This window comes from Stegodyphus dumicola, chromosome 1 (genome assembly GCF_044657685.1).
Source record: "Stegodyphus dumicola isolate Sdum_Otavi_A_Nest chromosome 1, ASM4465768v1".
Taxonomy (NCBI): Eukaryota; Metazoa; Arthropoda; class Arachnida; order Araneae; family Eresidae; genus Stegodyphus; species Stegodyphus dumicola.
Genome location: NC_140768.1, coordinates 39,818,832 through 39,837,201, shown reverse-complemented (window position 1 = coordinate 39,837,201; position 18,370 = coordinate 39,818,832). Strand labels below are relative to the sequence as shown.

General features: G+C 33.4%; 1 protein-coding gene across 2 annotated transcripts in view; it reads left to right on the top strand.

The window, feature by feature from the left end:
* Nucleotides 1-18,370, top strand: part of LOC118183418 (A disintegrin and metalloproteinase with thrombospondin motifs like) — a 348,669-nt gene that overhangs the window by 97,867 nt on the left and 232,432 nt on the right. Inside the window, exon 1 of one of the 2 annotated variants that reach the window (XM_085814076.1) lies at nucleotides 15,512-15,651. The exons of the other annotated variant lie outside the window; for it this stretch is intronic. The gene's annotated coding sequence lies outside the window, so the exon portion shown is untranslated. Of the gene's footprint in view, nucleotides 1-15,511; nucleotides 15,652-18,370 lie in introns of those variants that run through there. 2 annotated transcript variants of the gene reach the window in all.

Genomic DNA, 18,370 nt, shown 5'->3' with positions numbered 1-18,370 from the left:
TTCGCAACAGCTTTTTGTAAAATTTTATTTCTCTGTTTTTTTTACACCAACCTTCGATATTTTTACGAAAACTATCAAAAATTAGAAGCTGTATGCGGGCATCAATATCATGAAATTATGAACTCATATCTTTGAAGTCGCTGAGGAATTTTATCTAAAATTCACAGCTGAATTTAAAGTTGAATTTTAAGAAAATAATTCTGATACTATAAACAATAAGGAGAAAGAAAAAAAAGGTCACGTTGAAAAACTGCTTCCAGATGCAAACGTCTTTCGTTTTTTAATGTGTTTTTTAACATTCTTTTACGCTCTGCATTTCTAATCAATACCTCTATATTTGAAGCCGCCCAGAGGATATAGTGGTTAGGGGAGCCTATTGCAGTACCGAAGGGCTCGGCTTCGAATCCCGTGTGTAACATATGTGTTTGTAAGTGTATGTTGTCTTTGCGACATGGGGGCACTCTAAATATATGGCGAGCCGAAAGTCCTTTCATGTGGTTTGGTGGAAAGAGAGAAGAGTGAGAGACCCTCGGACCATCCCCCGGGGTGCTCCTACTCAAAATTGGGGTGGGAGTAAAAGCCCAACCTCCTTGAGGCTCTGGCAACCACTCTTCCGTACTGTACTCGGTAAAGGAATTGTAGCATCCATTACAACAACAACAATTTTGGCATGCCCTGTTCCGCGACTCTAATAATCGCACTACAGGTCCGCCCACTCCTTAGAACTAGAGTCGGAGGTTCAACCTCCTTTCTGGCCCCTTAGAGAGGGAGGCGCACCGCCCAGGTAGTCACCCGGAACGGCACTGGTCGTCATTTGCTACCCATCAGTCGCTCGGGCTGCCCGTCGCAGCGGGTCATTATCCAGCGTGGCCGGGGGAAATCCCCCTGGCTACTAGTTCCACGCCGCGCTAGGACGTGCCAGACCCCGAGGCCGGCCAATAAGTGACCTTTCCCGGAGCCTTCAGAACCACCAAGTTCATAAATTTTATACCCCCGTGGCCGAGACTGCCTAGGTACAGATCCTAGCCAGTAGCTTCGCAGAGTTCCCTACGTCGACCCCCGGGGGGCATCCATTACAAATGCAACGCCCCTCTATTTCGATGGTGATAGGGAAGTTGGGTGCTTTGGACTCAGATTCGAATTCGTGAGAATGAATCGATGTTTGCATGTGTATAGTATCTTTCTGGCATGAAAGCACCGAACATATGATAGAGCCGAAAGTCCTTTCGAGAGGTTGATGAAAGCAAAAAAGGGGTAGATCCGTCCCCTAGAGATTTTTCTGCAAAATTGTGACGCAGGTGACAGGTGAGAGCGGATCCGGACACCCAGGTGCTTACTAAGACTATTCTGGTATCGTCAGGAATCCGCAAATGTACAACGCGAGAACTCCTTATCTCCTTAAAAGCGCGGCGTCAGGAGCTTAATAGAAACTTTTGTTGGTGCTATATACTAAAATTTGTGCATTTTAAACTGATATTTAAACATTTTACACAATACAACAATTATATACTGATGCACACACTTCAGCTGATGGTCAACTCATATTGTACTATTACTCGTAATGCAGGTGTCCAAAGATTATACAAAGAAGGGCACAATTCTTTCCTTTTTGGCCACGAAGAATTTGAAGACTTGATCTTAGAATATGCACATATCGGGAGGATTAGACACAGTTATAACAGTAACTGTAACACTGTGACCGTATTTAGTAAAAATCGAACACAATAACGAGATATGTCTTATGAACAAATGTTAAAACCTAATAAGATGGAAACTCGGGACATTTCTAGCATTTTTCCATTTCTATATGTTTAAAAGATTTTTAGTAATAGGTTTTAATACTGAAAACACTATTTTTTAATTATCTTATATAATTATTAATGCATCATATATATTTCTAAGCCGTGGGCATCTTTACGTATTTTTACTGTTTGACTTAGGCTTGTTTTTCAAATGATTGATATATTTATATGAATGATGACAGCAGATAATTCTATTTAATGTCATGTCGGTAGCTCAAAGTAGTTGTTCTATTCAATTCCATTCTTTTTCTTTTTCTTTTCCTTATACTTTTTCAAAATTCTTTTCAAAATGATCATGAAAAGTCAAGGATTAATAAACCTTAAGAAATTGTTATTATAACTTGTTAATTATTTGTAGTCTAATGGTAGCACATCGACAAAAATTTATGACTTATTGTTCAATTCGGCATTACTCATAATTCAACATTTAAGTATTACTCAAGAAACAAAGACATGATTAATGGTTATAAGTTTTTAATCGATTTACGCTTAGCAAACCAAAGTGGAACATTGTTTTTAGTCTGGGTGCTCGGGATCCTGCAAATGATATTAGAAATCTAGAAGAAAATAAATTCATATTTCATTTCCCAAAGATGTATTAATACTGGCACGATTAAGGAATTTAGTTTCTAGTTCTTTCCGTAAATATCTCATAGATATCTACATCAACAGTTGCTAATGCTTTCGTGGGAAGCTCCACGAAATTCCTCGTAGCAAGGAGCGCGAGTTTATGCCAGTTTTTGGCAACAGCCTTGAGTACCTTACAGATGGCAGTGTGATTTAGCTCAGTTCCACCCCCAGTTTTGATGGAGAGCACCCCGGGGGGGGGAACGAGTCTGCGGGTCTCCCCCTCTTCCTCTCGAATGGACTTTCGGCTCGCCGCATATATAGAGTGCCCCCATTCTGCACGGACACGCGAAGCATGGGGGTCGCTCGCAGGAAGGCTTTGACATTTGCAAACATTCATGCCTTCTCCGGGATTCGAACCCGGGCCATCGGGACGGCACCCAGAGGCGCTAACCACTATACCTGTTGGGTGGCGCATCAGCAGTAGTCTCTGAAATAAATAAAGTCTTAGATTCTAAAACGTTGCACGCATGAGTACTGTAATAAAAATATTTAAGAAAGTAAAAGATTACTTCTAAATATCACAATTAGGCAGCACAATGTTAAGGATAAACTTCGCTTATGACTAGTGCAATAGAGTCCAGTTTATTGTGGTGTTAATGAGAATGAAAAGGTCATTAAGGTGAAAAACACGAAAGCACAAAGGATATTACATACAAGTGAATATATTTTCCTAGCATTGAACTTAGACATTTAGCTACAAAACTGCCCCAAACAAAATGGATACAGAAAATTTTCTTATAATTAATTTGAGGACTCAAGAATTAGAAGGTTCTGTGCATACGAAATGTAACTTATTTTTTGTTCTCCAAAGAGTCACATATCCAAACAGTGAAAATCTCTCTCTCTCCCCCTATATATATATATAATTACTGCATACTATCTTATAATTACTGCATATATATATGCAGTAATTATAAGATAATAGATTATAGAGTCTCGCTTTTTTGGAAAGCATAAACTAATGAGTGCTACTAAACTAGAAGTGCTAAATCCAATCGCACTAGAAGACTCTATAGGCAGTTAGCTCCAGGTCCTTAGTTACAAAAGAAAAAATGCCAGAAGAAGGGCGTAAAGAATCCGTTATTATATCACCGTTATTATATCCGTATATTATTAATCCGTTATTATATCCGATAAGTGTAGTTGCATATAGATAGCCCCTTTTGATCTTGCACAAAGCCAACACTTCTGACTTGACTTGAAATAATGAACTTAAATATAATGTAATAAATTTAGCGTAATGGCTCACAGGATGATTTAAAGCGCAGGAAGGCTCTGATTCGTAGAAGTCAGCGCAGAAACAAGATTAATGGCTAGACGCATTCAACGCCACAGCAACCTAATCGATAGTAATTCAAAATAACAACGTGGCCTTCAAGCAGGCATAACACGCTCTCTAAAGTCACCTTCAAAAACCTTCCCTTAAATCACTAGCACTTCTTTCTGCATTTGAATACACGCTTGCTAGATTATTAACGTTCTGGCAGGAAAACGCGGATAAAAATGAGATTGAAGGAAAGTTGTTTTAATTAAAAATTAACTGTTAATAAAATTAAATAAATCTCCACGAAATAAAAGTAAATAGTAGCTTTATAAGTAAATTATATGTCTTTCTTTGCATTGCAGCTGCTTTGTGCGCTACATATGCTGTATATTAACACAGTCTGTATTGAAAATCTAGAACATGGGCTCGAAGAAAAAGACTATTTGAGTTCAAAGTAAAAAATTAATTTAAGAATATTTAGTTTTATTGCTAGTAAAAAGTTAAAATATCTTTTGCACCAGTGCTAATGGGAACAAATGAAAATTTATTATTAAACCTTTGTTCATCTTTTTAGCAACAACGCTGTTTTATATTGTTTAGAAACTTGTGTTTTTTAGTAAGGATAAAATTTATTCTTAATTCTGGGACAGGTCCCGCACCAGCTGAACTTATTCGAACTGAAAACCAATTCTGAAATTTCTCTATTTAATCATTAGATCCTATAAAGTTCACTAAATGGTCGGATAATAACGTGACTTTAAATAATAAATTAAATAGTCTTCTAAGTTTTTAATAGATTCGATAATAATGTGATTTTGGGTACTTGATCGAAATGTAATGTCAACGTATGCTTCCGTCACATTGTGACTAAAGACAAATTGTAAAACAGAAAGTAATTTACTTAATCTCGACAAATTAGTTTTTGTATTACATTAAATTACTTGTTCTGCTTTATAGGGACTTGCTTTATTTTCGTTAATTAGTTTAATTAATTTCATCTTAAAATTCAATAAATTAGTTTTCCTATTATATTAAGGGCTCGCTAGTAGCAGAGCGGGTAAAAAGTCGCTGAACACTGATAGTTCGATCTGAGGCTCGAATCCCGCCAACGGGCCGGTTGCAAGGGCGCTTTCGTGGCTTTTCTTATGTGTAACGTATACACGAGAGCCAGTTTCCTTCAAAATATCCTCCACGAAGGCATCCCTCCGTAGGTAGCCCTCGAGGCTTTACCGTAATCACATAAACCAAACCAAATGTATTATATTAAAATTTGAAGGTTTCATATTATTTAAAAACCTTATTATATTTCATACTAAAATTATCTACGTTTCATATAAGTAAATTCTCTTACTATTGAATTATAGAAATAAGCAATTTAATGAAATTTTATTTGAATTTTATTATCGCAAACTATCAGAAAGGTCTCTGTCGTAAGAGTAATGCATTACTGGAGGAGATTTTAAGGAAATAACTATCAAACATTCAAGGAAATTTACTTAGGTCGTCTTTAAAAGTGTTACATGATTATGACAGTTTATGGAAAAAAATATTCTATTTTTTCTGTACCGATTTAATCATTAGTTTCAGTTTCACTTTCAGCATCCAAACGACCATTTAAAATTTCTTTTCTTTTTTTTTAGATAAAGAATAATTGATACCAGTTTTAAATATCGTATAGAATAAATATTATTTTTCAACAACAGACAATATTTTCCTGTTATGCTGAATTATCTTCCTGAAAGTGTTCGAAAAGAATAGATAGTGTTCGTTGCTTATGTGATGTTTCCATATCCAATAACACAATAGGAATTTATTTTATGGAAGAGTAAGAAAATGTTATAACTGGTATTTAGGGCAGTTCAAGAGATATTTCATGCAGAAATATGACAAATAGTGCAATTGTTAGCAGATGATTGTTCTTTCGGCGCAAAAATAATTACCATAAAATAACGATGAAAAACGAGCAATGATTTCAATAAAACAAAGCGGTTACAGTAGTGGCATATTTTCGAAGAGCACGTTTAAAGTAAACGGATAAGTATCATAAAAGATGACAATATTGCTATATGCTATGTATCAAATTTTATAATGAAAACAAGTTTGTACTTTTGCTTATTCTCAATAATAAAACGCATAACAAAAACAAAGAGATGTAATAAAAACATGTTAACCTATGTTTTAAATTCTAGCAAAATAGTCATAAAATGCTATAGTAGTATTTATATATGTAAGATGTAACAGAATACGATGGCTGCTTTAAAAAATAATTGGCGACCTCAAAATTAACGTTCTATATTTGGTGCTCTCCACCCTTAAATTCATCTGTTCTCCCAAATTCAAGATCATTCCAAATCACGTAACACTGCTTCAAAAAAAGTAACTAAAACTAATATTGACCAATCATAGCTTAGAATACTCTCTGCACTTACGATGTATAAATACTTTGTCACGAGCACTACGCTTCCCTTTATTCCCTGACTTCTGCCATGCAAACAACTTTTTGCCGCTTTTGTTTCCCTGCCTGAAATGAAGTCGTAGTTTTTTTATCTGTGTATATAAAAAATTATTTGTAGTTAACTAAAGTTCGAAAAGTAATGTGTCTGCCAAAGAAATAATTTTTGATGTGCCTAAAAATAAAGATGGTGATTCTCCGAAATTAGTTTTGTCAATGTGTAGAGTCATTAGGAATTTTTTCGGAAGCAAGAGAGATGAAAATTATGCAACGCCTTCGCTGGGAATCAAACTACTAACCTCTGAAATGCTGGCTCAATGTGCTGATCACCACACCACGAAGGCACGCTAGGAAAGCGGGAGAAATATAACTGATAAATGTCTTATTCCTGCCTTATCCACCCAGTCATGTCTACAGCCAGATGTTAACAGTACCGGATTCATGACTGCGCACTTAGTGTATTACATATATATACGAGTATATATATATATAGATATTGATATAATATATAGAGAGAGATTGATAGATAGACAGACAGCCAGCTAGATAGATAGATATAGATATGTACGTTTGATGCAGCCGACTAAAAAAAGGGAAATGCACAACTAGATGTCATAGTAGTCCCATATACAAAATTTCAACGTTCTACGGCTAATTGGTTTTGGTTTATGCGCGATATATATATATGTACGTACGTACAGACATCACGAAAGAGTCCTTTATAAGTGCATTTTAAATCCATTTTACAATCAGTTTTGAAAAAAAGAATAGTCCTTTGTTTTTGTCCTTACGTACAAATTCCATGCAAAAATATTGTCTAAATGGATTCGAGAGAGGTCAAAATGGATATTTTCGTTGAAGTATGATACCCGAAATTTTTCGCGATTACAATACTTCCTTTATTTCGTACAAGGAAATAAAAATATCTTTCTATGGAGTAAAATATGATCTCGTTCGCAACTCTGATAGCACTTTTCTCTACGGCAGGCGCTTCAATGTTTGCACTGGTGCAAGTGAGCTATCGTCTTTAACATAGACACGCATTTAGATGTGCTTTGACTAAGGAGTTAACAACCAAAAATATGGCTTATTTAAGAGTCGCTTCTAAAGCAATTCTGTGGCAGATCTTTCACAAGGCCTTGAATTATTATGACAATAAAATTCAATTCACCCAACTTTCAAAAGATATTAGGAAGAAAACCCTAGAAATTAAAAAAATAACCAATAACTAAATTCATATGTGGGGGATGAACACCAACTAAAACTAGGTTTACCAATGAAGTCTGATTTCGGTTTCGAAGGTACATCAGTAAAAAAAATGTTCCGTTGTTCAACCAAGGAAACTCTAAAACAGTAAAGGAAGTGGAGCTGCATGTTTATGAGTAACCGTTAGGGTTCTCCTTTTGCTAAAAGGTTGCGACTGCCAAATCCTAATAAAATATCTTTAGGAAGATTTTTGTTTACTAACAGAGGGATTAATGTGACACCATCTTCTACAAGAGGTATGAATGTCTATATCACTGACATTATTGAATGGTAATGATTATAGAACCTATAACATCTTCTAAGCTAATATGTTTCTTACCAAATTAAGAATCTTGATTATGTTTAATACTCACAACCACCGAAAAGTATGAATCCCCGATGACAAATTTACCAGTAATACTTCCAAATCTGTTCTTACATTTCTAATAGGAAACATTTATTAAATTCATACCGTTTTCTCATGTTTCCTCAAAATTATCTGATGATTCATTAGCAGACTTGACATCTTTGGACTGCTGACAGAAAAGCTTCTATGCACAAACTTGAAACATGTATTAGAATGCGGAAACTACTTTAAACACTGATGTGTACACCACATGATTTCCTTGTACGGAGTATTAAATTATATGAACTTTTTGGTGCATATCATTTAAACGTATTTCCTCGAATTTCATTAGAGATATATTCCTCATTCAATTAATTCTGTTTTCAGTTCGCGGCAGGGCAAAAATACATAAAACCTCAAAATATCTTTATTAAAAAATGAAAAAATATAGAAAAAAGATAAAATACTAAATGCAGTTAAAACAGTAAACAAATTTTTACAATTAAAATTAGAGTTTCTACGCAGAAACAAGCAAATCGGTCAGCAGGCAACAAGGCAGATTTTTCGATGCGCAAAAATAAAAGTTTAATTTTGGTCCCACTCGGCAAAAAGACACTGAAGTTTGCAGAAACTGAATTCACTATTTTGCTAAGTTTCAAATGTAAACAAACATGGCTGCTATGGTAAATAAAAATTAGGCTTAACCGCACTTAAAGAGCTTTTAAATTGTTGATAATTCGACAACTATTGCATACAGATTAACTAAAGGTAAATAAACCTTAACAATATAATTCAATCATTTTTAAAGGAAAAAAAAATGCACAATTTACCGACATATAAGAATAAAAAATTGAGCTCACTGAGCCGAGTAACAGATTGGGTATATATATATAAACAGATTAAAAAATATATATATTTTTACTAAAAATTGATTATATTATCTCCTAATATAAATTTAGTAGAAGTATCAAAGAACTAAGTTTTCGAACTAAGTGAATTTAAGATGATACAACATATATATATATATATATATACCACCAAAAGTATACTTTTAGTGCGGCCGGGATTGCAACCAAAAAGGGAGGTGCACAACTACACGTTATAGCGATGCTATATATACAAAATTTCAACGTTCCGAGGCTACTCTTTTTTGAGTAATGCGAGATACAAACGTACGTACAGACGCCACGAAAAAAAATCTCTTCTGAATCTATTTTAAATCAGTTTTATAATTCGTTTGGGGAAAAAAAGTCCTTTATTCTGTCCTTATGTATAGATGTCACGCCAATACATCGTTAAATTGCATTCGGTTTGGTTTGGTTGGTTTATTAGATTACGACAAAGCACTCGAGGGCTATCTACCTTAAGGGAGGGATGCCTTCGTGGAGGACTTTTTAAGGGAAACTGGCTCGTATACACGTTACACATGGGGAAAACCACGAAAACACCGATGCAGCCAGCCCGTTCGCGGGATTCAAACCTCAAACCGAACTACCAGGGTTCAACGACGTTACCACTCGGCCGCTGGTGGGCAAATTGCATTCGATCGCGGTCAAAATGGATATTTTCGTTGAAATATGATACCCGAAATTTTTCATGATTACAACACTTTTTTTACTTGTACAAGGAAGTAAAAAGTGTTTTTTATAAACTCAGATAGATAATCTAAAGAAAGTATCATCATTTAAAATAACTGACGAAAACTTTTTTTATTAATAATAACAATAAATGTAGAAAATTCATTCTTAAATTTACAAACAGCATTTTATTAAACTATTAAAGTTATGAAACAAATAAAACTAAAAAGGAAATTTATTCTATTACTAGTTCTTAAAATTCACAAATAGTCTATTATATATATAAAATTTGTATCCATGTTTAGTTGCAGATAAATTCAAATGAGCATTTACAGTTCCTAAGCTTATTATGTTAAAACGTTTCCTAAAGCACGAAGTTATAACACACGGGAAATGAATTGCGATTTCCTTCCACAGAACGAACAAAAGCCATTTTGTTGCCAACGAAATTATAGAAATCATGATCACCAACGCCTGATTGAAATAAAACAGCATCGTTTACACGGAGATTACGTATTTTTGCCGTTCTTTTTAGCTTAGCCGCTTGAGTTAACACGATGAGATATTATTCCATCGCCGAATATAATTGGCGGTTTTGAGACGTGTTCAGAAGCTGGCTTAACCATGACCGGGAAATGCTTAATTCTGTATTAGTCAGAAGTTAAACGGTTTATTATTTACGCCTAAAACGTACGAGTAGAAGCACGTACCCTTAGGATATTCCTCGTGCGCAAAAGTGAAATTGATTTCGATGTTATTTATAGGTCTCGCTTTATCCTTGATTACAGGAGATATAACGTTTTTGAAAAAAAAAAAAAAATAAATAAATAAAAATAATAAATAAATAAAAGGCTTTTGAATCATTTAGTTGATATACTGGGTAACATTACTCGGTGACTTTTTTAATGTTTTCATAATAGTATTTTCATTTAGTTGTGTTGATGAAATAACGGATAGAAGAGAAAACTGAGCTCTTTTCCTTTTATGTCATTCTTTCTTTATTTATTTTCAGGAATAATGTTCGCTTTTCCTGCGATTTTGGATTTGCTCCACAATATAATTTCATTTTTAACATCTCAGAAACAATATCATAATTTTTACACACAGACAAATTTATGCAGACTTAGAACATTTGGAGATTAGCAAGTATAGAAAATAGTTCTCATTTCTTTATCTTTCATCCTGTTCGACGCTTAAATAAAAAGAGCTGGTAGGTGACATTAAATAGAATCATCTAAAATATTGGTTACAGCCGAAAACATCGCGGCAAAAACATCGCAGACGAAAACATCGCGGAGAAAACAACGCAAGGCGAAAACGTCGTGCTACAAAACATCGTGGGAGAAAACATCGCAAAGAGAAAACATGACAGTTCTAAAACATCGTGGTACAAAACATCGTCGTCGAAAATAAAGCGGTTCAAAAACTTCGCAGTTTGAAAACATCGTCGTCGAAATTATCGTGGTAAAAAATAAAGTATCTACAAATCATCGCATGACGATAACATCGTAGACATGCTTTTTTCAGACATGCTTTAATAACTGTAAATGGATATTCCCATAATGATTTGTGAGCGCAAGATGGAAAGAAGGATAACTTTTACTTTCATATTTTTTATTAATTAATAAATTTTTGCTGAGAAAATAAAAAGGAAACTTAAGCATAGAAAATTAATGCAACTTATAGCATTTAATAGAATTTTAAACCGGCATAGTTAACTAACAAAGGCCATTAATAAATCATTTTTATGAAGTTTTTACTGGTAATTTTTCATGAAAAGTATAATCTATAAAACGCATTTAATTTTCTATGCTTAAGTTTCCTTCTTACTTTTTCAGCAAAAAATTTATTAGTTAATAAAAAATGTGAAAATAAAAATTATCCTTCTTTATACCTTGCGCTCACAAATCATTATGGGAATATCTATTTACAATTATTAAAACCTGAAAAAAAAGCATGTCTGCGATGTTATCGTCATGCGATGATTTGTAGATACTTTATTTTTTACCACGATATTTTCGACGACGATGTTTTCAAACTGCGAAGTTTATGAACCGCTTTATTTTCGACGACGATGTTTTGTACCACGATGTTTTAGAACTGCCATGTTTTCTCTTTGCGATGTTTTCTCCCACGATGTTTTGTAGCACAACGTTTTCGCCTTGCGTTGTTTTCTCCGCGATGTTTTCGTCCGCGATGTTTTTGCCGCGATGTTATCGGCGGACACCAAAATATTGGATTAGATAGCTTTGTGTGTGGTTTACTCTTAAAGACTGAACAGGCTGGCTTCAGGAAGTCTTAATGGTTCTGCCTGTGTGTAAAAGTAACAACAGCCAGTTTCCCTTAGAAAATCCTCCATTAAGGCATCATTTTATTAATTCAGATATTTCTAGTCTTTTCGTTATATTATACATTTTAAAATAACCAAGAGCTTGAAATGTTAATTTTCAAACTCATGATGTAAAATGTAAAACTCTCATTCAAATTGTAAAAAAAAAAAGCGCATCGCAGCAAAATTTTAAATTAGGCAAAACAGCGATTCGATTAGCAACCTTAGCAATCTTATTCAAAATCTCCGCTAATCTAAACTTGTATTTTTGCTTAAATTCCAATCTCTTCTATTTATTTCTATATTCATTTAGGGTAGGGGGTCTTCAACCTTTTACGCCCGAGAGCCACATCAATAAATTCACAAATATCCGCGGGCCACATATGTGTCAAAAAATAGTGTAGTCAGAAAATTTATATAAAAAAGGGAAGTTTGCTTTGCAAGAGTACAGTTAATTCTAAGTGAAGAGTTAGTGTTACAGATTTGCATATATGTATGTAAGATATAACAAAATATGATAGCTGTTTCAAAATATAATTGATGATCTCAAAATTAACATTCTAAATTTGATGATCTACCCCTAAATTCATCTCTTCTCACAGGTTCCAGAGTTTCTATCTTACGTAACGTTTTAATGCAGATACCTCTTGTCCAATCAAATTAATTCTAAACCAAAACTCTGAACTGAAACTTTCCCACTCCCAGCCTTCTTCCTATGAAAGTATTATAACCTTTTCCTTTTTACCGCATAGCTTTCCTGCTAGCAAGACGTTTCTAAACCATGCTGTTGCTGCTTACTTACTTAAGATGACGTTCTAATTCAAACTGCAATTTATGTATTCAAATATAATTAGGAAACATCTTGTTTGAAAAGGATTATTTGATATGCATGGAAAGAATAAAAATTGTGATTTTTCAAGATATGTTGTGCTAAATTACGTCTTTCTGCCACCTTCAAGCCACTACGGTCTTCTCGGTCATCTACGCAGTATCGTAAGCTGTTGAGAGTTCCACTGCTTTCATCTACGCATTTGAAATCATTACATATACATTGGTTCCTAAAAGTCAAATGGAAAATTAATTAAAATGTTTTAAAACCTTTTTAACTACGAAAAAAAAAAGAGTAAAAATGATTGTACAGAACGAAAATGCATTGACAATAGAAAAAAGGCAAATGGCGGGAGATGGTAGTTACTTTAGTTTTAATGTGAAATTTGACATTGCTTTTGTTTGATTAAAGCTTCGATATCCAGTTTAATCTGCGTTGTTGCAATTCGTAAAGTTTCCTCCAAATGTCTGTCTGTTAGCCGTGTTCTTGTTTTTGATTATGGGATTTTTGCTTCACTAAAAACTGTTCACATATGTAGGTACTGCCAAAGACAGAAGACATGAAAAGTCCATGTTTACGAATTCCTGGATACTTGTCTTCGGTCACGTACTTCGAATAAAAATCAATTAATGTAGGATTTTCAAGAAACTTGCATTTTACTGCAGAGTCACTGTAAATCGATAAATTCTAATCGCAGTTGGAACACATATTACATAAGATAACTTACATAAGATAAAGTGAAATTTTTGAAAAATTCCTCATTTTCAGAAAACTTTATCTCAAATAATATCAGGCATGTCAATAAAATGTTTTAAATATCAAGAATAAGAGAAAAAAAAATTTTATACGACAAAAAGCTGACAAGGCAATTTTTCTTGAAATCAAAATGTCTTCAAATTCTTCAATTCTTCTTCAAATTTAAATGTGGGGGCCACTAAAATGCCTTCAGCGGGATACCCGTGGCCCGCAGGCCATGGGTTGAATACCCCTAATTTAGGGTAATGTTTACAGATGTGTTATTTAGGGTAATGGTTACGGATTTTAACAATTTATTACCCTAATTTAAGGTAATGTTTACGGATAGAAGTGTTATCGATTGTTTTTATTTTTAAATAATTTAAACATCTCAATTCAGAAACTTGATGATCTTTCCCAATTAATTTGTTATTATATAGTACCTTATATCTGTATGTTACTGTTGTATTCCAAACTCAGTCTTATGTAAGCAATGATTTTATAGAACGATTCTGTACATTTCGATAGAAATCGACACAAGCCCTCCTTCAAGGAACACAAATATTCTCCTTGCTATCTTGCTACTCTTCCTTATGTTAATACTACTACTTCGGTTTTCATTTTAAATACTTTGTAGAGGTTATTTTAACTTTCTAACACTTATTTTAATTTTTAAATATACTTTCTCGTCTATTCTTGTTTCCCACCTACTATTCTTGCCAAAATTAATTTTTAGTATCGCGTTACATGTAAATGAGACAGAAAATAGCATTTAAAGAATGATTTCGCTTACCTCAACAAAAGAGATTAGAAGTTCTGACTGACGTGTATTTGCCTAAGGCAAACACACGTCAGTCACTCGTTGCTTAAAGCTAACTAGCTTGGCAGTATTGAACATGCCTGCTGATATTCACCGGTTAATTTAATTAAGGGCCAAATACGATAGCTAATTTTGTACAGCTTCGGTTAAGTTTAGTTTAGTTTAGCATTAGATTAGTTTCTTATTTTCTTATTTTGATTTAAAGGCACAAGTAGAGACTTTTCTGTAAGCCTGAGAAAGAGGCCATCTGTATTCTTAGTCTGAGTTAATGAAAGGTGAGTTTAACCCTTCTCTGAACTTTGTATTTACACACTCGTTACATAGTTCAATAAGGTTTCTACTAAATTAGGCATAATAAATAAATAAAACAAAAAAAAATCTGGAAGTTTTCAGATTTTATTACCACTAAAGGGGCGTTTCTTTAACGCTTTGTGTGTTACGTTATTTATTAAATATCATATTCGTCGGACTTAAACCATAAAATTCAGTTCAACAGCAATATCGCAAAATTATTCAAAAATAAGCATATTTTAAGAATTTCCGATTCACAGTCTCGAGCGTTGGAAATAAAGAGTCTTCTTTTTTTTTTTTTTTTTTTTTTTTTTTTTTTTTTTTTTTTGTGCAGTGTTGCCATTAATCGCTTAGAAATCCTTGAGTTTGTTAATAAAAAATTCCTTAAAGTGTTACAAAACATGAAATCGATAATAAAATAAATTCCAAATTAAGCATTCCAGATGCCAATATTCGGTAGAAAATTACGTTATTCAAAATTTAAAGGTTCTAGGTACCGTTGTTTTATCCCAGTGCGAGAAACATATATACATTTATGCAGATTCTTCATTATTTAATTTCTTAAAATATAATCCGGGGCTCTAATATTTGGTGGCAACAATTTGAAAAGTGAACCGACATTTATAGTGAACCAACTCAAAATGCCAAAACGAAATTAATAGCCCTTCTGGGCTAACGCCGTTTGGGCTAAAAAAGTAGTTAGAAACACTAAAACTTAATCGCATAAAAAAATGCTAATGCGATTTAGTTTTAGACTTAATTTTCTTTCAGTATATTTGTATACATTAATTGTATGCAGCTATTTTTTTGTAATGTATATATTTAATAATAATTAAGTATAATATTTCCCGGTATGGTATTTTTTTCATAACTGTGTGAGTGTATCTTCTTGAAACCTAACTATTTGTACCTGCCGACGGAAAGAAAAAGGAAAACCTCTTTCGGCAATTGAAAAGGATATGAAACAGCTGCTAAATATTTTTCATTTTAATCAAGGAAATGAAATCGATAGAATAGTTTAAGCTATTCTAAAACTCTCAGAAACACCGAATTACATTGGGTGGCAATGATATATGTCATATTTTGCTTTCAAGGGGCGTAACTATGATCATGAGATGTCAAAAAGAGCTTTGTCTATTGTTGGAGATTTAAATGATTCTTAATGATTTGCCGCCAGAGTTCATTAATAAATCATCTACATGTATTTAAGAGCACTTATGTATTTCATATCTCCCTTTGGTTCCGATTTTTGGATCCACTTCGCTTTCTTCTCGAAGCTATAGGTGTCGTGCTTAGTATACTTTAATTCTATATTAAGTCTGATTAACTAAGTAAGTTATAATACTTTCATTTGTTTAATAGTCTTAATAATAACGTATTTGATGATTTCTCATGTAATATTACATTTAATGTTATATTTGTTAAATTTATATATTTAATATTTTGATTTATTGTTTATTTTAATAATTTGCATGCAATAAGAAGACTTTTTAACGGATACAAGAATAAAACAATAGCTTTAGAGTTTGTCGAAAATTATTAGCTGCAAAATCACGCTTTTTCAAACCCTCCCCCTGAAAGAGACATTTTGAATCATACCGAGCCAAGTCCTATGTCACAAAATTCTAAGAATTAACTTTTTAACTTTCAGTACATGTTACCAGATTTACATTGTTTCTATTGAAGGTTACTTATGAAGCAATTTTTTTTATTATTTTTGGAGAATATTTTATAATAAACATATTGCACATTTAATCTTCTAGCTGCAAAAGGAAATAATCCATAAATGGTCATGAGTTATACAGGAGAACATTAGTAGTTTTACTTTCAGCTATTTACTTGTGTGTGTGCGTGTGTGATTATGGCAAAGACTCGAGGGCTATATGCCTAAGGGGAGGAATGTCTTCGTGGAGGACTTTCTAAGGGAAACTGGCTCGCATACACGTCACACACGGGGAATACCACAGCTATTTACTTGCCTAATTCAGAAAGGTATTCCCTCCCCCTTAAGAGCCCACTAACAGCCGAGGGGTCACTGAACAGAAGTAGTTCGGTTCGGGAATCGAATCCCGGTGAACAGGTTGGCTGCGTGAGGGTATTCATGGTTTTCCCATGTATAACGCGTATACCATCCAATTCTCCTTAGAAAGTCCTCCACGAACACATCCCTTCCCTATCCCTTTTCTTAGGCGGATAACCCACGTGTGCTTCGCCATAATTAAATAAACCAAACCTTTTCTAAGGAATTTAGCTCTAGACTTAAGGTGAGCTATGCCATAATTAAAATAATTTATTTAAAAATGTAGGAAGAATTTCCACAAAAAATATTAGTCATTCTCATGGATATAAAATTACCTAAAAGAAATTTTAAAAATGCAATTGAAGTGAATTAAATGTGAATTTATTTATTTATATGACAACAAACTACTGTATTCAGCATTGCTGTTAATCACAGCGTAAGGAATATTTTTCATTTGCTAAAATATTGACATATGTCCGTCTTAAATACACTTTCTGATACTGAAGTTGCATTTCTTTTTGTCATCTATATGCATTTTTTAATACGATTTCCTTTTCATTCCGTTTCCTTTTTGTAAATTTAGGTCTTATTCATTTTACATTGCACATTATATAACGTACCTTTGTTTAGAAACAGTTGCCTGAAGTGCTGTTTATACGTAGGTCAAGGATGTAGCAATCAGTAAGGAAGTATTTATTGCATGTGCGAATGGTCTTTCGAAGGCCTTTCCGGTTTGATTTACGAAGACACTTTTAAGGTATCCGATTCAGCAGTTTTCATGAAATTTTTCAAAAAATTGCTTTTGTTACTTTCAAAGCATAGAAATTAAGTTTTCAAAGCATATAAATTAAGTTTAAAAACACTATTTTTATTTTGTGTCTCCGGTCGTTTGAAGCAGAATTAGGGTTGTTCTTGTTCTACACCGTGGACCGGAAGTTTCTGTTTAAGAACACAGAAGTCGATGTCTAAAAGTACACAAATTATTCTAAGTAAATTTTAAAATGAGAATTTTCCGTTTCAATACTTTTGGTGATGTTCGAAAGATGATTTTGAACCTTTCTGTTTGTTATTAAGGGCTAGGGAACAAGTTTAGTTTCGAATTTAGTTTTCATATTTGGCAACATTTTCTTTTCCTTCTATTTGCGTTTGCATTACATTAAACCTATTTTCTGAAAAACACGATTTTTTCAACTTTTCCGTTACCCCTCCCCCCCCAAAAAAAAAGAAAGAAAAAAGAAAAAAAGAAAAAGATAAAAAAGAAAAAAAAAAAAAAAGAAAGAAAGAAAATCTGAAAGGTTTCAAATTTTAAGTTGCGTACAAAGAGGCGTTTTTTTTTAACATTTGTGTATTCTTGTTTATTAAATATTAATTCATTTCATTCCTTGTACCTTAACAAATATAAACGGCAAAAATAAAAGTAATGTATTGATAAACATTTTTGTGAGAACATATCCAATAATCCTAAAATTTAACACATTTTTTAACCCAAAATGCAAAAAAAATCTAAAAATTATATCTTGATAATATGTTTATCACCTGTTTCGATGATTTTAAGTAGTATTCTGCTAAAATAATAGATTTATTTGTACTATTTTAACCAAAATTTGTGTGTCTCGAAACTAGTCGGACACCTTAAGAATTAAAAAAAATCTGAAAAAAGTTTAATTTTCCAAATTTTTAATGTCGCACAAAACAGCATTTTTTAAAGTTTTATGCACTACATTCGCTAACATCACTACTTTCAATGGACTCAGTGAAATAGCGAAACGCTTTACAGAATACTAGACGGATATATATTCAGACTAACATTGTAGACACATTTGTATTTTTTGAAACACGAGCGATGAAAAATGAGCAATGCTCTCCCCGGGACTCGAACCTGGATCTCTCGATACGTGCCGAGTGTGCTACCGTGACACCACGAAGACATGCAGAAAGAAGGGGGAAAATATCTTATATACTCCTCCTCTTAAAGGGCGACTGGGAATTAGAGGGCCTAATCATCAAATCCTGATGGTGAATAATCATCA